This window comes from Camellia sinensis, chromosome 5 (assembly GCF_055761805.1).
Source record: "Camellia sinensis isolate YWXY chromosome 5, ASM5576180v1, whole genome shotgun sequence".
In the NCBI taxonomy this organism is placed as follows: Eukaryota; Viridiplantae; Streptophyta; class Magnoliopsida; order Ericales; family Theaceae; genus Camellia; species Camellia sinensis.
In genome coordinates this window covers 152,947,603-152,974,158 of record NC_138965.1, presented here as the reverse complement: position 1 = coordinate 152,974,158, position 26,556 = coordinate 152,947,603, and the positions used below count along the sequence as shown (strand labels likewise).

The window sequence follows — 26,556 nt, the reverse complement described above, 5'->3', positions numbered from 1 at the left end:
AAAAATTTGTGGATTCCATAAGCACAACAAACCATCAGCACTTCCTTCAGCCCCCACCTCCATGCTCTCTATCTCCTCCCATGGCCATAATGACTTAAGAAACATTTCATCTATTTTACTTCTCTTTGTCTCCTACAGCAGCAGGACATCAATCTTCCTCTCCCTAACTAAGTTTTTAATTTTTCTTCTCTTTTCAGGTCTTCGTAGACCTCTAACATTCCAGAATAAAATAATCACAAAGAAATTGTTCACAAATCCCAAATCCCCTCTCCTTTTCCCTGACCTGGCCTAAGAAGTAATGCTCTCCCCATCAATTCTCTTCAAGTTCTTCTCTTCAAGTTCAATTAATTTGCTAATCACCTCCTGCTCCTTACCTTCACAGTTCAAACCTAGGATTTTGCCAACTTCCATAGTAGCTTGAGCTTCACTTAGGAACTTATTCCTTCTCCTTGAGTTAATACTCTGCTCAACTAACAGTGATATTGCAGCTACTGCTGCTCTAAAGATAGCTCCTCTTCAAAAACAATTCCTAGGCACTGCCCTTTTATGCTTAGTCTGCTTTCGACTAAGCTTTGCCATATTCCTCAGATCAACTCCTTTCTTCTTGCTTCTGCTCATCTCTGGTTTTGTAATCTACCCCCTTCTATGATGTTCTTCATATTTCTGCCAAGCTGGAATCAGAGCATGAGGTCTAAATTGAGTTTGGGCTACACAATCACTTAAATTTGAGGGTTCAGTTATGGGCTCAGTTGCCAATTTCCCAGCCTGAGGAACTTTCAAAATCACCTCTAAGTTTAGCTTGGGCCTTGGACTCTTAGGCCCACTAGTGCTTCGGATGATCTCAGGATTGCATATAGGCCCTTCAACAACTTGAATTTCATTTCTTGGAGTTTCTATATGCACCTGGCTAGCCTCCCTACCTACATCTCTGACACTTGGATTACCCATGACACCCACAGTTTCTTTAATGACTGATGCAGATATCCACTTATTACTTTTCTCTTTTGCCCTTGAAGTTCTCTCCACATGTCCTTTCTACCATTTTTTGACAGCTGATCTACTTTCTATTGACCCATAGATTCAGTGCCAACAATGTCCAGGCAAAAGCTTTTGCAATGACATGGCTGTACTGCTGCTAGGAGCTCTTCACACACTCTAACTGGGAAAATATTTCATTACATTCAACATTAATCACCTCGTTTATGAACTTCAATCGATTAGTGATTATTCTTACCTTCCTACACTGAATGAACTCTGACTGTTAATATCTTTTGCTAGCTGAACAACCTCGCCTCACAACTTGCCAATGTCTCTAAATGTACTAAAACTCCACGAGTTGAATGGAACATCTACACATGTGATCCACACATATCTTTCTTGTGCAATATATTTTCCTTTCTCCCAATCTGTAACAGAATCGCACCAGTGGACCATCCACTCTTCTATCTTTGGCCTTTCCTCCTTGTTATGTTACTGTGATTTGAAGGTTAGCACAGCTAGCCTGCCTCCCCCAGTACTGACTCTTACATCCTTTGCATCTCTTCTAGCAACCTCCTCCTTAAACTCATTAAATGATATAAGAGATTTAAGTTTGACTATTATACTGTCATACAGCCACTCATTTCCAGTTTCATAGGCCTTCACAACAAGTTGTGCCTTTCCAGTATTACCTCTATATTCTGTAATACTTCTGCAAAATAACTTCTGCCTACACTTTCCACCTGTTGACGCTGCATCATCCTATCGCTTTCTCTGGTCACCATTGCAGGTTGCTTCTTATCACCTTTTTTGAACTCTGCCTTCTTCACTTTCACTGCCTTGTTGTCACACCACAAGCCATCCGCCTTCAGTACCGCCATTTCAGCAGCAACCTTGCAATCGTATCTCACAAAACCAAACCTTCATCTTGTTGCTTTCCTTCTTTTTGCTGGGATAAAAGCATCCTTAACTACTCCAAAATTATTAAACAGAGTAAACAAGCTCCTAGGACTCATTGAGTCTGGGTGCTCATCCACAAAGATGGTAAACAACCCATTTTCCACTGATCTGTTACCTTGGTTACCCACTCGTCTTTTTCTCAAAACTGGGTTCCAGCTTCCAGCCTCCATGAGCAAAAAAAAAACACTTGAAACAAAGAACAAATTAGTTGCAGCCCTAACAATCAACACAAAACTTCAAGACAAAACATCTGTTCTTGGTCTCCTGGAAGATCCTCAACATGCAATATAAATAACTAACAAGCAAAATATGCCTACTCTAAAAAGATTAAAGAAACAATAGAACACGTTTGATGTGCAAATTTATGCACTAACATTATTGTTGTCGGTTAAGAATGTGCCAAATAGGGAGCTTCTAAATAAATTCATTAAAGTTTTAATTTACACTAATATTTGAAAAAGAATACAATAAATTCTATAATTTTGACAAAATTACATAGACATTTTTTTTAGTAAGGTTAAGGACTCCGTAATTAATGCAAATGGTGTGAAAACATAGTCATAAAAAAAGTAAAATATACATTTCAAAGTAAAATAAATAATATCATTTTTCTATTCATATTAAGGCTGAACAAGCATTTATCCAACTTGTCAAAACCGAATGACCCAAACTAATCCGCCACAAAATGGACGATTTCAATAGTTCAAACGAACGGATGCGGATACATTTTCCTAATCCGCTTAAGTTTGGATGGATGGCGGGAGGCCACCCGATCCAACCCAATCCGCCAACACCTCTAAGAAAATGATGTTATACTTTTATGTTGTGTGTTAAAAAAATGACATTTTATTTAGTAATTATGTTTGTTATTTATAAAATATAAAAGTTCATCCTTTATTTTTATTATAAAAAATGAATAATAAAAAATTTGGACTCGAAGTAAGAATTATTGAAAAATAGTTTCAAAAAAGTCTCGAAATAGTAAAGCTTAACCATCAAACCGATCTGCGTCCACTTCCAACCTGTACGGCCCACTCAATTCACATCCACTAACTGAGTGAATGGATGCCGATTGATTTTTTCTTTCAATCTGTCTAAATTCATACAGATAGCACATGAGAGGTCACCCAATCCAACTTGACCTGTGGACACCCTAATTCATGTGACTAGAGAAATAATGATAAAAAGTGATTAAAGTATTTTATGAATTAAAAACTAAAGGAAGTCACAAAGAATGTCAACATAAATTACTCTTACATTTTTCTTCACAGTCACATGTACAAGTGTTTTTCTTTAAGGTACAAAGTTTATAATGCATATAAAATTATAAAAATAAATTAAATGACTATATTTGGAGAGGGAATTATATTTTTGGTAAGACAAAAAAAAATTGCATAAATATAGAAGGATACAAGTTATACTTGCACCCCCACCATAAAATCACTTACAGTTCATATATTTTTATAATTTTTTTTTCACTATCCCATTGTGTTGTAATTTTTCCATATTCCGAAGGTCCCACAAAAGTATGGTGACAAATCTTTTATAATTACACTTTAACCCTTATTGTGAGTGGTAGTTTAAAAATGGAAAAATTATCTCCTATAGTTTATACTCAAAATTTACTTTAGCATGGTCAAATTATTGAATTCTATTAGCTTTGCATTTTGATTTAAATTATGAGTGGTTAGAGCTCTTACTCTTTCTTTTTTTATTAAGTTTAAATAAAGATTTAGTTTAAAAATTTTATCTGATACTAAGAGTTTCACCGCTAAATTTTCAACTTTCATTAAATAACCGGTCGACTGAGAGGATGCCTGGGCAGTCATCTAACCTAGTGTAAATTTTTGTCAATTTCGTCGTCCACCAAGTTGTCCGGTTGGTCGTCCACCCAGTTGCCCGGCCGATCATCCACTAACGATCACTTGTGAGATTTGATAAAAGGCTAAACACTCCCTTAATTTGATTAAAAAAAGTGAGACTCCTTTCCTTTCATACCAATTTGGTAAAATGATTGGAACACTGTTTCTATCAAATTTTCATCAAATTTAAATTTAATGAAAATTTTGAGTCTGAGTTAGATATGGCCTTAATTGTACATTTTTGGTTAAAAAATAGTTGCATGCTTTAGTCTAAATCACTAGGTAAAGTGTAGTTAAGCCTTAGTCATTTTTATTAGAGGGAAGGTACAATCCATTCAACCCACCCTTGACCAACCAATGAATCATTTCTTAACAACCCTCAAGCAAAATTAATCTCATTGAGAAATAAAAAGATAAAAAAAAAATTACAAACACAAATTTTATATTAGAATAGGAAACTCATAAAAAGGTATATATGGTATGTATTTCAAAATAACACTACAAATTTTGTAACAAATTATAAAATGACGTAGTTTTTTTTATCACGAAAAGTATAATTTCACCATACGTTCGTTAGGTCTTAGAGATGCAAAACATAGACTTTCCCAAAAAAGTAAAGTATTGCAACTTCTTTTTTTTTTTTTGTTATTTTTGTGTGTTGATAAATTATATTTTTTGTTATTCCAAGTAGGTAACCTAAGAGGGGAGTGAATTGGATTATTAAAAATTTCACAATATTAAAAAATAATAAACACAATATTCATAATTTTAACAAATAAAAAACATAACAATAATTATCAATATAAAAGTAAAAGAGATAATAAGAAAAATCAAACACTGAGATTTATAGTGGTTCGGCATGCCGAGCCTATGTCCATTTCCCAAGAAACCTCATTGACAATTTCTTTACTATCAAAATGAATTAATACACCACCAAGCCTTCACCAAGCATGTGGATTTTGCACAGGTCTTATTTTTATCTATTAAGCCTCACTCAACAATAAATTCCTCACTCTTACAAAATTCCTTCACAAAATAATAAATAAAGATAAGAGGTACTCAATCCTCATTTACAATAATTCTCTCACAAAGAATATATATGAAAATGTAAGAACAAAGACTACACTTAGATCTGAAAGTGAAAGAGCATAATACAATACACTCAAACTTTTGGAACACACAGATTTTTATCTTCAAGTTGTTGATCTTTCTCTATACAAAACACTTCTATTTATACACAAAAAAATACCTATTGGAGGTAGGACGCTCATTGCTGACGTCATGGATTACGTGGGCACGCTTCTTGACAGAACAAAAGACATCTATTTTGTTTTCAATAAATACAACATGTGGCGCCCTTTTCTTTTGTCACAAATTGTTGCTAGATAATTGAACAAACTTACTAACATGTGGATTTTTACCATTGTATATATTTACATATATATATATATATATATAAAGAATTGAGGTAAAAATAATGTGCTTGCAAAGTCCACATTTTCTTTTTTATAAAATTAATTTATATAGAAAATATAGCTTTAGCATTTCATTTTCAAACTACAACATATGAAATGTGTTGCAACTTTTCAACCTTTTCTTTTTATATTATATTAATATATATATATATATATATATATAAGCAAAGGACGTAAAAAATATACAGCACCGCTCCACCATGCTACTTTATATTTTATATAAGATGCAATTCTCATCTTTACTAACTTTGTATTATAATATATATTTACATAATATATTTAAAGTATGTAAAATAATTGCACATGATACTCATTATGTGGGTATGTCCAACATACAAAAAAGATGCAAAATAATTTTGAATTCGGTGCAATATGTATTAAAAAGATATAATACAATTTTACTCAAAAGAGACAATCATATCAAATTTATCAAAAGATGAATAGTAATCAATTGAATTATTCAAAACATTAATAGTAAAATTTTCAAAATATTTTTATTTAAATAATATTTATAACAAATGTATCATACAATATATATTTTAAACAGATAATACTTTGTGTCAAATAATATAAAATATGTATATTATTTTAAAAAATTCAATTAATATTTTAGATATCATCAAAATTAAACAACATGATTAACAATCTCCTCCTTTTTTATGATGGTAATATTTGTATGGATTTGACACAAAATAAAAATCAACAACTTATTTGATAATTTTTCAAAATAAAATATTTGATAATTTAAAGCACATGCATGCACAACAATTCAAAAAAAAAAAATGTATAGCAATTCAAAATCATTTTTTTTCTTTCCCTTTGACATCATCAAAATAAAATATAGAGATAAGAAACAAACACATTTGATTAAATAATATGAGATGCCAAAATTATAATAATGGTCCTTAGGTCTTGTTCAAATCATTGTGGGGATTTTGGAGCATCTCCGACGCCCGAAATGTTGACAAACAAGAGATTTGAGCAGATATGCATCGATTATTGGATCGGTGGAGTGTATAAAAAGTGACAAAGAGAATAGGCAGAGATGCGAAATCGTCAAGTGTTGTTAGAGAAAATTTTGTTTTACCTTCTTATGTAATCATGTCATTCCTTACCTTAGCCATCAATAGTTCTGACATGCATGAGGTGCCTGTAATGCAGGCAAATGAGAGGGTTACCAATGGTGCAGTCACACGTTATTCTTGTAAACAAGAGTCCTAGTGTTGTTGGTAATCAGAATGATATCAATGCTATTAATAATACTATGGCGCCTAGTACACAGGCAATGATTGCAGTTTATAATATAGCTCAACGGCTACAAGCAAGAATATAAGAAAATCAGCAATGAAGAGATAATGTGTGCTTGTTAAAACAACAATTAACTAATATTTGTCAAGAGAAAAGAGAGCTAGAAAGGAAAAATTCACAGTTGGAGAATGCGGTGCAATATTATGCAACGGTTATAATGCCAAGACTCACAGAAATCGAAAATAGAAAGAGGCATGTAAAGGAGGCTCACGAGAAGTTGTTGAGAGAAGTGAAACGAAAAAAAATCTGTGAAGCCTTCTGAAAACTTATATGTAATTGAGTAATATTTTCTTCTTCTAAAAACAAGCATTTCTCTTTGAAAAAAATTTGTCTTTGCAAAAAAATTGTTGATGCAGGTAGAGTAAAAATTATATATACTCCCACTAAAATTATGCACAGAATATACAAACACCATCTTAAGATTACTCGTATTTTTATGTTTTATTTTTATTTCATTGATGTAATCTCAAAAGATTACATAATACGAATCTCCTCCTAAATTAATGCACAAAAAAAATTACACAAATTATAAAAAACAGATTATTAATTTATAATACCAAGGGCCATTAAGATCCGACCAAAAACAACTACACCAAGTGCACTAGCATAAAAATAGAAAATACAGATAAAAATAATTTCTTCAGACAGGATACAAGCAATTATTATTAAATTCAAGAGAGTTTGTCGCACATACAATCATATAAAAAATATAACACAGTGCAACAATAATTATAACATGTTGATCGGCGACAATGTTGATGATTGGAAATAATGGAGAAGATTGGGAATGAATTTTTGTAGATCGGTGATAGATCTTGGTGGATCAGTTACGGATCTTGATAGATCGATAATGAAACTTGAGGAATCGGAAATGATGTCGAAGATTGGTGATGAAGATTTTGTGGAGAGTAGTGATGGATCTCAGTACATCGGTGAGGGATTTGGGTGGATAATGGTAGTGGTGAAAGTGATGGATGATGTTGTAGATGGTGGAGCTGGTGGTGGACAATGGTGAGGATGAAAATGGTGTCTGAGGAATAGAGGAAGAAAGAGAGAGCGAAAGAAAGAGAGAAAAAGCGAGAGAGAGAGATAGACAGACAGAGAGAATATATAAAATATTTTTTGTTTAATTTTTTTATTGTTATTAATTTTTTTATTTTAAAATTTAAATTTTATTTATTTATTTATATTTAAAAGATTAAACATCATATATGAGTATTCATCATACCAAGTTCAGTTCTAATACAACAAAATTGTTCTTTATTAAAAGACTTGGTAAACATGTCAGCTAATTGACGATTTGTAGGCACAAATTCGAGTTCAATGTCACTTTTGAATACATGATCTCTTAGAAAATGATATCTTATTTCAATGTGTTTAGTGCGTAAGTGCTGAATAGGATTTTTTGAAAGGTTAATGACACTTGTGTTGTCACATTTTATAAGAATATGATCATAGTAAAGTCCAAAATCTTGAAGTTATTGTTTCATCCAAAGTAATTGTGCACAACGCCCAGCGACGGCAATGTATTCTGCTTTAGCAGTTGACAGAACATTGAATTTTGTTTTGCAAAACCAAAAAGTAAGTGAGTACCAAGAAAGTGACAAGTACCACTTGTGCTTTTTCAATTAAGTCTACATCTTACAAAGTCGATATCCAAGTAACCAAAAAGTTCAAAAGTAGTTCCCTTAGGATACCATAATCCCAAATTTAGAGTGCCAACAAGATATCTGAAAATATGTTTGACTGAGGTGATTTGTGACTCTTTTGGTGTGGATTGAAAATGTGCACACATACAAACACTAAACATTATATCGGGTCTACTTGCAATAAGATAGAGTAAGGAACCAATCATACCTCGATATTTCTTTTCATCTACGGGTTTACCTTACTCATCTTTGTCGATTTTTATTGATGTGCTCATTGGAGTTGCTTCAAGCTTTGATGATTTCATTTCAAACATTTTGAGTAGATCATTGATATATTTCATTTGATTTAAATGGATTCCATCATTAATTTGTTTAATTTGTAGACCAAGGAAGTAATTTAACTCCCCCATCATACTCATTTCAAATTTACTCTACATATCTTTAGCAAATTCTTTGCACAAATTTTCATTAGTAGCACCAAAAATAATATCATCAACATAAATTTGAACAATTAGCATATCCTCCTTTTTGGTTTTTATAAAAATGTTGTATCAATTTTTCCTTTAGAAAATCCTTTGTCAAGTAGAAAATTATTTAATCTTTCATATCACACTCTACGAGCTTGTTTTAAACCATATAAAACTTTTAAAAGTTTGAAAACATGATCCGGGTATTTATGACTTTCAAAATCGAGAGGCTATTCAACATAAACTTCCTCCAAAATGTATCCATTTAAGAAAGCACTTTTAACATCTATTTGATACAATTTGAAATCCACTACAACAAAATGGTTCTTTAATGACAAAATTACTTCGTCTCCAATAGTACAATTTTCGTCACCAAACTGATCTGTGACGAAATTATTTCGTCACCACATTCGTCACCTATTGGTCGTCACAAAAAGTACCTGGTGACGAAATTTTATTTTGTCACCAATTATTGGTACTTGGTGACGAAACATTTCGTCACTAAATGTTAAATATTTTCACCTATAATGTCTATTTCGTCACTAAAATTAAATAAAATTTTATTCTATTTGTTTTGGGTGACGAAATATTTCGTCATTAAAAATAGTGATAAAATTTTTAGTGACAAAAATATTTGTCACCAAAAGATGTAAAAAAAGACCCTTTAGTGACAAAATTTTTGTCAATAAATATTTTAATTTAGTGACGAAATACTGAACATGTGTGACGAAATTATTTGTTGAGATTAGAAAATTTTAGCGACAATTTTTTTTTGTCGCCAATAATAAATAAATTTTAAAAATTGTGGCATATATATTTGCAATTTATATATATTTTTTTCAATAAGCAATCCTGTGCATTTTAATTATTTATTCAATAAAATATCTAATATTAATCAATATAAAATTAAACTGTTCATTTTCATTAAATAACACAAGCAAAATACATGTCTCATAGTATCAAGAAATTAATATATAACATCAATTATAGTAAAATCAAAACTGCGACAACACAATCAAAATAACTTATGCATTTTAATATTCTGTTCAATATAATATCCATTACAGATCATTACAAAAACCTGTTCATTTGCATAAAGCGACAACATAGTCAAAATATATGTTTGATAGTATCAACAAAAAGATAAGATCCATCACAATATAATCACAACCCGTGACAACATAGTCAAAATACATGTTTGGTAATATCAACAAAAAGTACAATGGCACTATGATGGATACGTGTCTAGTAATTTCAACAAAAAGTTCTTGCTATGCAGGTTACCAAATTCGTTCATCTCCAATCTGCCATTTAAAAAAAAAAAAAACAAAAAAAAAAACAACAACAACAACAACAACAACAAAAGGTTAAAGAAACCATTCACTAAATATGTGAATATGCAACCTAAAAGAGAAAATATGAAAACTTCGAAGTAAATTTCAAACCAAAATTTATTGTGTTTGTTCCGTAAATTTTTACAACTTACATTAGGTCCTCCCAAGGTGTTCATGATGTTTCTCGGGCCTTTTAACGACGATTTCAAGCTTTTACTCCCTAATGGCCTATTTTCAAGCCTAAATGTTTTCTAACCGAGAGTCCTATGATTGTTCTGTAAGTTTTCACAACTTATGTTGATCCCTCCCAATGCGTTCATGATAATTTCTAGACCTTTTTGTGCTTATTTAACAATTTTGCCCCCCGATGACTTATTTTCATGCCTAAGTGTTGGAAATTTACAAATTTGAAAGTAGTTTTTAAATTGGGAGTCTCATGCTTGTTCTATAAATTTTCATAATTTACATTGGTTACTCTCGAGGTGTTCATGATGTTTCCCAACCCTTATTCATATTTCATTATTTTGTCCCTCAATGACCTATTTTCAAACTTAAGTGTAGGAAAAATACATAATTGAAAGTAATTTTCAAACTAGGAGTCATGTGCTTGTTTCAATGGGGAGCCACGTATGTTGTCACTCAACTCTCAACAAAAATCAAAGCAATACATAAGGTAAAACCCATCAACCCACAACAAGATAAAAGGAAAACACGCTAGAGAATTTAGAGGTACATTCACTCAACCCTCAACCAAAAAGCTCCCTAATATAAGTAACTTTAATATCTTAGTAAAATCTACTGAGATGAAAAAGCTTTCAGCACTACATGAAAACAAAAAATGAAAAAAAATAAAGAAGAAAAAGCAGACAACGAATGATGAGAATCCACCACCTACTGTCAATGAAGATTTTGAAGTAGAAAAACATAAATCATTCATTATAATTTTGTAACTGTTGGCATGAACACAATGAATGTTGAGAATCCACCACCCACTTTATTTTTACCTAAATTACATATATATATATATATATATATATATTAACTCGCTGTGCTGAGTAGGGAAAAAAATTAGAATGATGATATGACATGATTATGGATACATGATATATTACTCAGTAATTATTATATTAGTATAATAACAAATCTCACTATATGTAAATGTGACAAGTACACATTATATTAATATAGAGAATTTCATTTTAATAGTAAAATTCAGCATTTTACCGACACTAGATTGGGGGGCTGCCTCCCTCTGTGCCTCTATATCGACATCAAGTGGCTGTTGAGTGTTGGGTCTCCACATTGTCATGTAAATCCTCATTCCAAACAAAAATTGCCTCATGCGAAGGTTGAAGAGATGACTGCACCAATCGTTTTGGTGGCATTGGTAAGCCCTATGAAAGCCCAACCTGGTCAAGCACCACATAACGAAATGATGAAGCTGAACAAGAGACATAAACCACCAATAAACTCAAGACTACAAGATCTAAACCAAAATAACAACATCAACTAAACACCTCTAAATAAAAAAAAAAAAACTCCAAGCAGAGACCACAGTGACCTCTAGCCCAGGACACTAACACAGCAGAGGCATCAGAACAACATATACACAGATTACACAGCATATACACAACTACAACATGTACCCACTTCACTTAACAGAGCAGCAAACCAGACCTGCCCAGCCTAAACACAGCAGCAGCATATACACAGGTTGTAGCAGTAGGTAGCTCAACCAATGTATAACTGAGCAGCATAACTACTCAAAATTGTTCTATAACGGATGGACAGCTTGCTCCAAAGCCTCACTTAATTGATCCTGGAAAGACAAGCAATCAATACACTCAATAGAAACAAACATCAACAGTAACTGCATCAAAATCTCACTGATTTATTACTACCATCACTCAACCCACATATGAACACTCCAACACAGAAAGAGAGCAGTTATCACCACAAAAAACCTAACAAAAATATATGCTCACACCACTCAACTCTCAACTCTCAACAATAACATCCCTTAATTGAGGACCAGCTAGTACCTGCACAAAAACACAACTGGAAATATAGAGATCTCACAACCACTCAACCCTCAAAAGTTTGTATCAAACACAATTCACAGCCCTAATATAAGAGCTCACCATCCCTCAACCCACACATCTCTACACTGTGTACCAGCTTTGAAAAACCTGCATTAACAAAAGTTAGCAAAAAAATAAATAATAAAAAGGAGACTAGCACCTATTGATGTAGTCACTTCACTTAACCCACTTCCCTAAAAAGGAGACCAGCATACACCTCCAAGGCCCTGCACACTCACCAGAACATTAGAGATAATGCATCCCAGTTACAGCAAATACAAGCCACTCTTAAGACCACATCATCCACACCAATTACCTACTGTCAGATTTCAAGAGACAAAACAAAAACAAAAACAAAACATGTGTCAGGATCCATATGTGTAAAGCAAAATATTTTCTTGAAGAGACAACAAAATATATCATAAGCATGTAATGGAATTGGCAGTAGGGGTCTCACTCTTTTCTCTTGTCTCTTGTTTCAATTATTATATATATATATATATATATATTGGAATAAGTAGAACTTTCTAGATATTTGATAACAAACAACATAACAAAAACACACCCGGAAATATAAAAGCTAAAATAATCATACCCAGTGTAGTAATCCTTAGGTAGATAAACATCCTCTATCAAACCAAATTGTTCAAATGAGATTCTAAGATCTTCTGGCCAGTAAAGAATCAAGTAGAATCATTAGATTTCCTCTTTCTTCTTTTTTTTTTTTAAGAGGGTGTAAGAGAATAATAACATTGAAAACAATCATATAATGACAAGATCGAGGTTTAAAATGATACTTGTTACATATTTAGAAGAAAAACTCACCTACCCAAAAAAAAAGTAAATAACAATTTGGGCATATGGGTCTATGGCTCCACTTGCCATGTGGCTCGACCATGTCACCACTACATCACCTTCTCCAAGTTCTCTAACCACGTGTGAGCCTCAAGAGGTGACACATGGATCAATAGGCATAAGGCTTTTTGACCCTGCCCCATTGCCAATTCCTACATAAGGTTCCTATGTCAACCTACCAATTCCCTATACACCCACAACCGCAAATCCCGTTAAGTTCATAACGATTGTGAACATTGAAAAAATGAACTCCAGTGCCATGGATCATATTGACATTAGATTGAACTCATATATATTGGGACAAAAAAGTTTTTGCTAAACCCACTAGAAATTCATGAGAAACCGTAACAATGAAATGCTAAGCAACAAAGAATCAAATACTTGAGGTAGCCCCTGTAACTGTTGGTGAATCTATTCAATTCCTATTTGGTTGTTCACATCCAGCCAACATTTCTTCTCATTCATCAAAATGCCCAATATTGCTAAACGATTTTACTCATCAAACCATCCCAAAATTTAAATGCAAACTCGTAAACCACAAATCAACACACTAAAGTAGTAATTATATCAATATGTATATATATATATATATATATATATATATGTACGGGGAGGAACTAATTCTCCTCGTATAATCCTGTTGACCAAGTCCACGCTCCTCCGTACGACGTCGCTTTGTCACCTGAAAACACAAACGTGAGCTAGCCGGCGGGTGTGTGCCGGAAACCTCTCCGATGCCTAAGTCAGAAAACTTGACAAATAGACAAAGCTCTAAGTTCTCAGAAAGATTATGTTCAATTACCTCCTCCAAGGTGATGCTTGTGAGCTTTTATAAGTTTCATATGGCACAATCCTAATAGGACTTGTACTTCTCCATGCAGAGTCCTCCTAGGATTCATTCTCCTAAGGATAATGCTTATCCTTTTACACCCTCCCCACTGCTTAAACCAAGTGGGATGGTTTTCTTCATGGCCGAACTACAACATGACCGAAATAACACTGGCTATGCTGAGCCACATAGAAGGCCGAACTATCCTTAGCTCGGTCTTCTCCTCTAACTCATTACTTCGGCTGCCCTTGTTCAACCTTGGTGCGTTTAGATCAAACTTCCAAGTAGCAAGTTCTGACTGACCTAGCCAGAGTATGTCATGACCGGACTAACTCCGAAGCCGGTCTTCCCAGAGCATACTGCGACCGGACTAACTCCAAGACCCTACTCCGAGTTGTCTCTGGACCGGAGTAGATTTACTCTTCCTTGGGCCGAAGCAACTATCTCTTCTTGAGCCGGAATAAACTCACCTCCTTGGGCCGAAGTAACTTTGTCTCCCCAAGGCCGGAGTAACCTTGCCCTCTAGGCCGGAGTATTCAGTACGGCCTTTTTACCTAGTCCTCTGCGCTTTGGGCCTCAAAACCCAACTCGAAGCTCGGCCCAATTTTTCCAAAAATTACCCTCTCAATTGCCCCTTAATTCCATCTGTGCAACATGATTGGGATTACCAGCCTTCTGGCCGAGCTAGAGTTTGTTACGCTTTTTCAGCCGAGCTAAAAAACCCTTTTAGCCTTTCCAGCCGAACTAAGTTTACCTCGGGTATCACTATGTCCGGTCAAAACGTCTCTTCAGTCATAGTGTCTGTAACGCTTCCCATTCCAGTGACACGTGGCAGGCTCTGATGGGCTAAGGACGGCTGTCACGCCGTCTTCGTGCTTTGAGATCTCGAGACGGTTCCCGCCCAAATTTTGGGCTCTCTAACAAAAGTGAACCCTAAGGCTAGGGTATCTTCACTTTTACCACCCTTCATACTCTCCCTCTGCTTTTTTTTGGCTGCTCGAGTTCTTGAGCTTTAAGCTTACTGTGTTCGTGCTTCCGTTGCTGCCACTGCCTCATCTTCAACTTCTTCTTCTCCAAACTGGTAAGTTCTGAGAAAACTTGTTGTTGTTTTTTGCTTTCTTCATTTCTGTTTTTTCTATCTGGGTGAAGCATGCTCGTGTATTCCTTGTTTTTGCTTCTGTACTTTCACGAAAAAATGAATAGAACTTGTATGTGTATGAACTGTTATGTAGAAAAACAAGCCTCAGATCCAAAATCACATTGCGACCGAACTAGGATTCTGTTTGCCCCTAATACGTAGACTTCTGTAGTTAATAACCGAACTAGAACTTGTAGGAATGTCAGTAGTTTCCTCTGAACCACTCTAGCCAAGATAAGATTACCGAACAAGCTTGCATGTACCGAACTAGGTACTTCGGTCTCCAACCGAGCTAAGACCTTGGGGCCAAGCCGGCTTTCTTAGTTCTGAAACCGAACTCAGAAAGCCGCCCCTAGGGGCTCAGCCGGAGTAACTTTCCTTACATCGCAACCGATTTAGGCCTTGGGACTAAACCAGCTTTCTTAGTTTTTTAGACCGAACTCAGAAAGCTGCCCCTAGACGTTAAACCGGTCTAAACTGCTCCAAACCGAGCTAACAAACATTCTGAAGAGCCGAGGTAGAACCAGCCCACTAAGCCGAAGTAGGATTTGTATATCTTGCTTATAATTTGTAGCGCGGTCCAACGATCTGTGCTTAACCCCTTTGTTTTCTACTTTGCAGACTTAGGTTGCCCAGGCACTCCCGCGTGTGCTCAACCGAGCTACTGAGCCTAGTTTTGGTACCGAAATAATTTATTCATAAATTATACAATAAATGGGTAAGTATAGATATTTAGTCGAAACCCCTGGTGGCCTGGCCGAATTTAGGCAAGATTACCAGATTCCTGAAGATGTCCATCTGGCGCTGGCCAAAAAAGATGCTACCCCCTGGAACAATGAAGGCTTTGTGCCTTTTACCCTTCAATCCATAATAGAGACCGGACTACGGTTTCCTGTCCAACCGCTAATCTGCGAATTTCTTAGACAGACTAGGTTATGTCCCACCCAACTATCCACCAATACGTACCGTATTATCATGGGGATAGCCGCATTAAACCACCAAACCGGACTGAATCTTGGTCTAGCCGAGATCTTTCACCAATACTCTATCGGCTCAAAGAATGCTGGGTGGGTCTACTACCTTAGAATTCGCCGCCGCCGAGAGAAGATAATCAAGCACACTCCGGACAAAGATCTTAACGATGACGATTTCTTTTGGGTCTCTGGGAACTTTGAGGATTTTCAAGCTCAAATTCCTGGCCGACCCATAAATTGGAAAATGGGAGAGCCTGGTAATTTTACTTCGGTCTTCTGCTTTGTAAGTTATCTCGGTTGTTTAGTCTGTTAGCCGAACTAATACTTCTCTTTTTTGCAGATTTTGCCCATCTCCATTCCCTGTATAGCTATCCTAACCTCGGAGTCTTGCGAGCCGCTTTTCGGGTTAAAGAAAGGGATTGGGCCAAGCTTCTAAATTTCGAACCGACCTACCGTTACAGCGGTCGACGAAAAGCAAAGGTGACTGACTTCCTTCTTGAAGAGGCACCGGAACCGGACCCAACTCTGCCCGAGATAAGACTTGTCCCTTTATCCGCAGAAGAAGAGATGGCGAAAAGGAGTAGAGTCAGGGCCCTTCTCACCGAAACAGCTAGGCCCGAAGTGGCGCCTTCCAGCCAACCGCAGCCTGCTGTTGTCGCCCTTCCTTCCCAACAGCCATCCTCTTCCCGCCGAACCAAACGTGCCCGAACTTCCGAACCCGAACGGGTTTTGATTGATGAAGAAACTCCTATTCGGCCGAGCTTACCACCGAGCCCCCAACCGGAGTCTTCCGACCGAACCATCGGCTGCTGGGCACCGAAATTAACCTTCAACGACCGAGACATTCTAGACACAGACTCGGTCGTTGCTGAGAAAGACCACCTGTTGGCCATCAACCTGGCCAAGAGCGTGTGTCTGCCCAAAGACATGGAACATCACCAAAAACAGTTAACCACCGAGCTGAAGTCCATCCGGTCTGCTACTAAGTCCATGATTCTGGTTAGTGACTTCGGTTGCTTTTCTGTTTATGTTTCTTTTTCTTTTTAACTCTTTCTTCGGTTAAAGGGAAGTTGTTTGCTTTGTCAGGCCATTCAAAAGAACCAAATCACCCACAGGAGAGTACTGGAGCTGAGGAAAGTGACAAGGCAAGCGGCGGCCGAGGCAGAGGCGAAATCGGCCGAACTAGAGTTGGCCAGAAAGGAAATGGCCGAACTCCGAGGTGAGGTCGGTCGTTTGACCGGAATGGTTAGTTCGGCCGAGGCCGAAAAGCAAAAGACTGCCATTGTGCTGAAGGACAAGTACTTGCGCGAGTTGCTAAAACTTGAGAGAAAGAAGGATGCCGAAATAAAGGAGAGGGTAAAACAGGCTGACCAGCAGGGCTTCAAGAGAGCAGAGGACGCTTACGCCCAACAATGTAATGCTGCCAAGGATCTTTTCTTTAAGTGCGGCTGGAGGGGAGCCGTTGAGAAGCTCGGTCATGATCCTCAGACCGAGGTTTTCAACCCTCCAGCCTATTTCATACCTAACTCCTTGATGGAATATGCCACGGCCATGCAACAGCAGTTCCTTGAGGGCTCAGATGATGAAGATTCTGATGAAGACTCTGCCCCTGGGGATACTTCGGTTGTGAATGTGGATCAGATAGATCGGCCCGAGTCCAGAGTGGAAGATCTGACTATTGAACAGCCAAATGAAACTGTGGCTCCGGTCGATACCACTGTTGTGACTGAAGGAGTCCTGCCGCCAGAAACCGGTCTTCCAGCTGACACTGATGCTTCCTTTGATGCCGAGGTAGATGAACTTTTCTCTTAAATTTGTACTCTTTTCTTTGTAACCGAACTAAGCCCCCTTGTAATGACTTCTTTTTCGAATGAAAATTTTACTTCTCTTATTCCAGTTATTGTGTGTATGCTTGCATTTTGGTTGGTTAAACTATACTTACCAGCCAACCACTCCTTAGCCGACATAATTACTTCGGCTGAGGAGTATTAAGTGTTGGTTTAATCCAGCCAACCACTCTTCAGCCTTACACTTACTTCGGCTGAAGAGTAACAAGAGTTGGTTTATTCCAGCCAACCACCCTTCAGCCTTACACTTACTTCGGCTGAAGAGTAACAAGTGTTGGTTTATTCCAGCCAACCACTCTTCAGCCGTACACTTACTTCGGCTGAAGAGTAACAAGTGTTGGTTTAATCCAGCCAACCACTCTTCAGCCTTACACTTACTTCGGCTGAAGAGTAACAGGAGTTGGTTTATTCCAGCCAACCACTCTTCAGCCTTACACTTACTTCGGCTGAAGAGTAACAGGAGTTGGTTTATTCCAGCCAACCACCCTTTACACTTACTTCGGCTGAAGAGTAACAAGTGTTGGTTTATTCCAGCCAACCACTCTTCAGCCGTACACTTACTTCGGCTGAAGAGTAACAAGTGTTGGTTTATTCCAGCCAACCACTCTTCAGCCGTACACTTACTTCGGCTGAAGAGTAACAGGAGTTGGTTTATTCCAGCCAACCATTCTTCAGCCGTACACTTACTTCGGCTGAAGAGTAACAGGAGTTGGTTTATTCCAGCCAACCACTCTTCAGCCTTATACTTACTTCGGCTGAAGAGTAACAAGAGTTGGTTTATTCCAGCCAACCACTCTTCAGCCGTACACTTACTTCGGCTGAAGAGTAACAAGTGTTGGTTTATTCCAGCCAACCACTCTTCAGCCGTACACTTACTTCGGCTGAAGAGTAACAGGAGTTGGTTTATTCCAGCCAACTATTGAGTTAGTTTTTCCAGCTAACTTGGAATAGAATGCTTGCAATAAACTTAGTCTCTAAAGCTAACTTTTACAAAGAATAATTTGTGCTAAAAAGAATTGCTCATTTTATTGAAGGAAGAGAAAATTACATGTTTGAAAAAGAAAAGCTAAAAGTAAAATAACTTGAGATTGGCCGTATTCCATGGCCTAGGGATTGCCTTGCCATCCTTGTCTTCTAGGTGGTATGCCCCTTTGCCGGCTAACCCAACCACCTTATAGGGACCTTCCCAATTGGGGCCTAACTTGCCGTCTCCTGGGACCAAGGTGTTTCCCATTACTTTGCGCAGTACCCAATCGCCAATTTTGAATTGTCTTGGATGAACCTTTTTGCTGTATTTTTTGATTAACTCTCGTTGGTATGCGGCGATGTGGACCAACGCTCTTTCTCTTCTTTCTTCTGCAAGGTTGAGTTCTAAGGCTATGGCTTCTCCATTTAAGTCTGGATCAAAATTTTCGCTTCGAATTGTGGGGAGGCCAACTTCTAGTGGGATCACCGCTTCCATTCCATATGCTAAGGAGAATGGTGTTTCTCCTGTTGATCGCCGAGGTGTGGTGCGGTAGGCCCATAAAACATGAGGAAGTTCATCCGCCCACTTGCCTTTCGCTTTCTCTAGCCTTTTCTTTAGTCCATCCAAGACGACTTTATTTGATGCTTCAGCCTGCCCATTTGCTTGAGGATACGCCGGTGTGGAATTGTAGAACTCTATCTTGTATTCTTCACAGAAGCTTCTGAAGATTCTGCCGTCGAACTGAGTTCCATTGTCTGAGATCAGTGCTTTTGGTATGCCAAACCGAGTGATAATATTTTTCCAAACGAACTTCTTCACATCTTTTTCTTTGATTGATGCCAATGCTTCTGCTTCCACCCATTTTGTGAAGTAGTCTGTTGCTGCGAGAAAGAATTTTCTGCCTCCGGGTGCTGTTGGAAGTGGTCCTACTATGTCTAAGCCCCACATTGCGAAAGGCCATGGGCTAGTTAAAGGTAGGAGTTCTCTTGCTGGTTGATGTATTTGGTGCGCGAATTTCTGGCATTTTTCACACCTCTTCACATATTTCTCTGAGTCTGCTTGCATATATGGCCACCAATATCCTTGCGAAATAGCCCTGTAAGCGAGCGACCTTCCCCCTTGATGACTTCCACATACCCCTTCATGTATTTCGAACAGGAAGGCTTCTACTTTGCTGGGATGAACGCACTTGAGGTAAGGCCCAGAGAATGACTTCTTGTATAATGCCAAGGATGGAGATAGCCAAAATCGCTGCGACTTTGCCCTTATTTTGTTGGCTTCTTTTTTCTCTGCTGGTAGGATGCCGTCTTTTAGGAACAGGATGATGGGATCCATCCATGAAGGGCCTAATTCAGTGCAATATACTTCTTCTGCTTCGGGGTCTTCTATACTTGGTCTTGGTAAGAAGTCGATGAGTAATGGATGAGGGATCGATGTATCTGCCATTGAGGCCAGGCCTGCTAGCTCGTCCGCTCGGCTGTTTTCCTCCCTGCCAATTTGTTCTATCCTTACCACATCAAACTTCTTGATCTCTGTTCTGACTAACTCTTGGTACTTGGCCATTCTGTCGTCCTTTGCTTCGTATTCGCCCGAAATTTGGTTTACCACCAGCAGAGAGTCACTGTATACCATTAGTTCGGCTGCTTTCATGAAGTGTGCTGACTTGAGTCCTGCGATAAGCGCCTCATACTCTGCTTCATTGTTGGATGCTGGGAAGCCAAGGTTGATTGCTTGCTCTATAACCAGGCCGTCTGGAGAGATGAGGACTATGCCAAGCCCTGCACCATGTCGGTTGGATGCTCCATCCACAAAGAGCTTCCACATCTCTCCAACAAATAGTTTCCAGCATGTGGAAGGGTCAGATGATGCCGTGGGGTCAAGGATGGTGTTTTCTTCAAAGTCCATATTGGCTGTCTGCCCTTCGTCCTCTGTTTGAAGTGCTGGTGAGCCTTCGTTTGGCTCCTCCTTGTCGTCCTTAATGTGGTCTGCCTTTGTGCTTGATGGACTACTTTCCACTAGGGGTTGCGCTATTCCGGCGTCAACTTCCGTCCTTAGTTCGGTTGATGGACTATCTTTCACTAGGGGTTGTGCTATTCCGGCGTCAACTTCCGTCCCTAGTTCGGTTGAGTCAGTCAGGTCGACTGGGCAGATATGATGACTTCCAGGAGTAAACTCTGCGACGAAGTCTGCCAAAGATTGAGCTTTTATTGCGGTCTTCGGTTGGAACTTGATATCGAATTGTCCCAACTCTACTGCCCATTTCAAAATTCGCCCACTGAAGTTCGCCCTTTCAAACAGAGCTTTTAAGGCAAAGGCCGTGAGGACGACTATGGTGTGGGCATGGAAGTAGTGCGCCAATTTCCTGGATGCCATCATTAATGCTAATGCTAGTTTCTCCAATGGTAAGTACCTTGTTTCGGCTCCCAATAATGTCTTGCTGACATAAAAGATGGGCAAGTGTTGTATTCCTTCTGCACGAACCAACACTGCGCTGACTGCGTGTTGAGAGACTGCTAGGTACAAAAAGAGTTCTTCACCAGGTACTGGAGTAACAAGAAGTGGTGGGGAAGACATGTATTCCTTTAAGCTTTCCAGAGCTCGGTCGCATTCTTCATCCCACTCAAACTTGGCCTTTAAAGCTTGGAAGAACGGTCGTAGTCTGTCCGACGATCTGCTTATGAACCGGTTGAGTGCAGCCGCCATACCAGTAAGATGCTGCACTTCTTTGACTGAGTTTGGTCTCTCCAACTCCTGGATCGCTTTGATCTGAGAGGGGTCGGCTTCTATACCTCGGTTGGTCACCAGGAAGCCCAAGAATTTGCCAGATCCAACTCCGAATGCGCATTTGGACGCATTGAGGCGTAGCTTGTGTTTCTTCAGGATCTGGAACATCTCGCCTAAGTCTTTCAGATGGTCATTCTCATCCTTGCTTTTGACCACCATGTCGTCGATGTACGCCTCCATTGTTCTGCCTAACAATGGTTCAAACATCTTGGTGACCATCCTTTGGAATGTCGCCCCTGCGTTCTTTAGGCCAAAGGGCATGACCTTGTAGCAATATAACCCCCTTGGTGTTGTGAAGGAAGTGACCTCTTGGTCTGGTTCGTGCATGGCGATCTGGTGGTAGCCTCTGTATGCATCCAAAAAGCTAAGTCGGTTATGTCCTGCCGTTAAGTCCACCAGTTGATCTATCCTTGGTAGAGGGAAGCTATCTTTTGGGCACGCCTTGTTGACTGTTTTGTAGTCGACGCAGACGCGCCATTTACCATTCTTTTTTGGTACTACGACGGTGTTGGAGATCCATTTTGGGTAGTGCACTTCCCTTATTGCTCCTGCCTCCAGCAGGTTGCCCACCTCTTCTGCCACTATTTCGGCGTGGTGGAGTGCCGATCTGCGTGTACGTTGAATGACTGGTCTGGCGGATGGGTGGACATTGAGTTGGTGACTGATGAAGTTTGGATCAATGCCTGGCATGTCGTACGGTGTCCAGGCAAACACTTCGATATTAGAGGTCAAGAATTCCATGACCTCTAATCTCTCAGCGCTGGACAATGATGAGCCAAGCAAGAAGAACTTATCCGGGTTCTTCTCATCTATTTTTACCTCCACCAAGTCTTCCACCGCTTTTTGATCAGCTTCTTTGCCGACGTCAGCGAATAGTTCATTACTCTCTGGTTCTTCCACCGAATGAACGTATCCTTTGGCAGCTCGGCTTCCGTTTGCTGTGGCGAAGCACTGTTTTGACATGATCTGATCGCCATAGACTTCTTCAATTAAACCGGCGTCATTGGGGAACCGCATTACCTGATGGTATGATGACGCCACCGAACGCATGGCATGCAGCCATGTTCTGCCCAGGATGATGTTGTAGGTGGAGGGGACCTTCAATACCCAGAACTCCACCTGTTTTGATACACTTCCAGCTCTGACAGGAAGGATTATTTTGCCGACAGGCCACTCTGGCATGGAGTTGAATCCAATCAGGGGAGAAACTGCGGGTGCCAAGTCTTTGTCCTGCAGCTTTAGTTGCTTGAATGTGTCGTAATACATGATCTCACATGAACTACCCTGGTCAATCAGAATCCGCTTGACGTCAAAGTCCTTGACTCGGAGAGTGACAACCAGGGCATCATTATGGGGGCAGTAAATTCGCTCCAAGTCCTTATCCGAAAAGGACATGACGTTTGTTGCCTCTGTCCTCCCCTTCTTGATGGCGGGTTGGGAACTTAATACTTCCCTAAAGTGTTCAGCCTTCTTGATTGAACCTCTAAGCTCGCATACGCGCTCAGGTTCAAAAACTCCATGAATTACATTGATAATGCCTTGCGGTGGTGCGTCGTTTGGCATTCTGTTGGGTTGGTCATGATCTTGGGGGGCCGGTTGCGCTCCTCCTTCAATGTATTCATCCAAGTGGCCTGCTGCCACCAATTCTTCCAAGTGCTGTCTTAGTGGCGTGCAATTCTCAGTTCGGTGCCCTTTTTCTTTGTGGAAGGTGCACCGTGATCTGTCGTCGTAATTCTTCTGACCTTCTCCTAGCTTGGCTGGCCACTTGACAAAAGGCTTGTCTTTGATTTCGCTCAGAATCCGATATATTGGTTTTTTGAACACCGTTGTTATGGCAGTGCGGATTCTTAACCATCTTTTGTCTGGGTCTTCTCCGTTATCTTGTCTGCCACGCCCGTTTTTGTTACTTCGGTCAACCGTGTTGACCTTGGCAGGGGTTTTCTTTTCTGGTGCTGCGGTCGTGTTTGATCTTGTTTTAGCACGCGCGCCATCCTCTTCTACCCTGATGTGCTGATGCACTCTTTCCATCAGGGCCTCCATGGTGAGGGGTGGTGTCATGGTGATCGAATCTCTTAGTCGATTTCCTACTGGTAGGCCTCTTTTATATTGCGCAATGGCCAGATTGGTGGGGCAGTCTCCAATCTGGTTGAATGTCTCCCAGTAGCGACTGTTGTAAGATCTGAGGGTTTCTTTCTCACCCATGTCGATGGAGAGTAACTGGTCTATCTCCACCGGTGTTTTAGTATTTGTCCGAAACCTTGTTACGAACGCTTCTGCCAATTGGGCCCAGGAGGCTATGCTGCCCTCTGGGAGTTTTTCGAACCAAGTCAAGCCTAAGTCGCCCAGACTTGATGGGAAGAGTATGCACATTAGGGCCTCGTTTCGCCTGTACACAGCCATGACTTGGCGAAAGTGGCTCAGGTGAGAATACGGATCCGTCTTCCCTTCATATGTATTGAACTTCGGCTGAAGGAAGCCTGATGGTAGGGGAGCGTTTTCGATTGCTGGGACAAACGGCGAAGTCTGTAGTCTTGCCAATGCCTTGTCCGTTGGTTCGTAGGCCGGTCGCGGTATTGGCATTCCAACCTCGACGCTTCCGTGCGTCCGAGGAGCCAACCGTTGTAAGGCCGAAACTCGGTGTGGATCCCTTGCCCTGGCATCTTCCTTGCATCGTGCTTTTTCTTCTAGCACGGTTCGTAAGTCGGATGACCTGGGTAGCTCGGTTTGTCTGGATCTGGTTTGGTGTGAATGTGAAGGCCAATACGTGCTTCCTTCAGTGTATGATCTTTCGGATCTCGTCCTCTCAGACCTGGAGTGACGAGTCCTTGAAGATAAGGAATGAGTGTCGCCTGTCCTGAGGCTTCTGCTCTCTCCTTGAGAGGGTGTAGTATTCCTACTACGACTTTCTGAGTGGCGAGGGGGCGTCTTGTGCTTGCGCCCCTCTCCTGTCGCCACATCTTTGGTCTTCATCTGGCGTTTCAAGGCCTCCATGTCCGCCGCCATCCTCCGAATCAGTTCATCCTGTTCCTTTACGCGATCTTCCAGGACTTGAGGATCAATCCTCCTCCTTTGCCTGTCGGGACTTTGAGAGTGACGAGGGCTGCCATTCCGCCTTCCCCTGCCGCTCCTCCTGGAATTATGTTGTTGGGGCTCCAAGTCCGCCATGGGAGGGACAGCAGGTAATCCCTCACGCCTTGCGCCCCCTTCTGGAGTTAGTCCGTCGACGGCGGACTGCGGCAAGTCTTCAATGTGTGCCATTGAATGAGAAAAGGAGAAGCTTAGTCAAGAGGTTTTTGTTCTTGTCTGTTCTTCCCACAGACGGCGCCAATTGTACGGGGAGGAACTAATTCTCCTCGTATAATCCTGTTGACCAAGTCCACGCTCCTCCGTACGACGTCGCTTTGTCACCTGAAAACACAAACGTGAGCTAGCCGGCGGGTGTGTGCCGGAAACCTCTCCGATGCCTAAGTCAGAAAACTTGACAAATAGACAAAGCTCTAAGTTCTCAGAAAGATTATGTTCAATTACCTCCTCCAAGGTGATGCTTGTGAGCTTTTATAAGTTTCATATGGCACAATCCTAATAGGACTTGTACTTCTCCATGCAGAGTCCTCCTAGGATTCATTCTCCTAAGGATAATGCTTATCCTTTTACACCCTCCCCACTGCTTAAACCAAGTGGGATGGTTTTCTTCATGGCCGAACTACAACATGACCGAAATAACACTGGCTATGCTGAGCCACATAGAAGGCCGAACTATCCTTAGCTCGGTCTTCTCCTCTAACTCATTACTTCGGCTGCCCTTGTTCAACCTTGGTGCGTTTAGATCAAACTTCCAAGTAGCAAGTTCTGACTGACCTAGCCAGAGTATGTCATGACCGGACTAACTCCGAAGCCGGTCTTCCCAGAGCATACTGCGACCGGACTAACTCCAAGACCCTACTCCGAGTTGTCTCTGGACCGGAGTAGATTTACTCTTCCTTGGGCCGAAGCAACTATCTCTTCTTGAGCCGGAATAAACTCACCTCCTTGGGCCGAAGTAACTTTGTCTCCCCAAGGCCGGAGTAACCTTGCCCTCTAGGCCGGAGTATTCAGTACGGCCTTTTTACCTAGTCCTCTGCGCTTTGGGCCTCAAAACCCAACTCGAAGCTCGGCCCAATTTTTCCAAAAATTACCCTCTCAATATATATATATATATAGATCAAGGGATTGAAGGATGATAAAAAAAAAATAGAGAGAGAGATTAGAGACCTGGCGTTGAGGGAGATGTTGCGAACGAGGAGACCAGAAGGGGCAGGGGAGCGTCGGTCTTTGCGAGACCTGGTATCGCTTGCTACGCCTTGGGCCGTAGCTTTGGCTTCGGCTTCTGTACCTCCCCATTGCTGTGCTAATCTTCTATTGTCTTCTTCTTCTGCTTCTTCGTCTCTCTCTCTCTGAATTGAAACCTTAGTTGGATCGTGAAAAACCCTAACCCTAGAAATTACTGGTGCGTAGATAAAGAGAGTTCCACCCAGAGGGTCTAGAAACAACCATCACTGAAAATAATTATTTTATATATATATATATATATATTAATTAAAATTTTATTTTAACATCATCTTAATATTTTATAATATAAAATGATATAATTTTTCTTATCACAAATATACATTTCGTTTGATTGGGAAACACTATAAATATTCGCAATCCTCTCATAATAGCAATAACAAGTAATTCAAATGAAACATAGTTTAATTAATTGGATCCAAAATAAATGAAGTTTAATAATCTAAAATAAATTTTCGATTGAGACTAGATTACACAATATTTTAGATAAGCTCAAGATGGTCTCCATCATTTATATAATTAAAAAGGACCAAACAGTTGAGTAAGATTTACATATATAAATCCAAATTATAATGTCATGGGTCTTAAAACCCAAAGCTTCAATACCAAAATCCTACTATAAACTAAAATGAACGCTGTTCCATCCGTCATTTTTGAAAAATAAATACCCATCATTTAAATTTTGAATTTTATTTTTTCGGTCTTTACAAGAGTAGAGAAAG

At 39.5% G+C, this 26,556-nt stretch overlaps 1 long non-coding RNA gene across 3 annotated transcripts; it reads right to left on the bottom strand.

Moving 5' to 3' along the window:
* Window positions 1–11,408: 11,408 nt before the first annotated feature.
* Window positions 11,409–26,186, bottom strand: LOC145790926 (uncharacterized). 3 transcript variants are annotated; one of them, XR_014330335.1, is made up of 3 exons: window positions 25,760–26,186; window positions 12,710–12,779; window positions 11,409–12,433 (listed from the first exon to the last, which is right to left on the bottom strand). It is a non-coding gene; the product is annotated as an uncharacterized LOC145790926 (long non-coding RNA). The 3 variants fall into 3 exon arrangements; XR_014330333.1 differs by lacking the exon at window positions 12,710–12,779; XR_014330334.1 differs by lacking the exon at window positions 25,760–26,186 and having other exon boundaries at window positions 12,710–13,151.
* Between the last annotated feature and the right edge of the window lie 370 nt (window positions 26,187–26,556).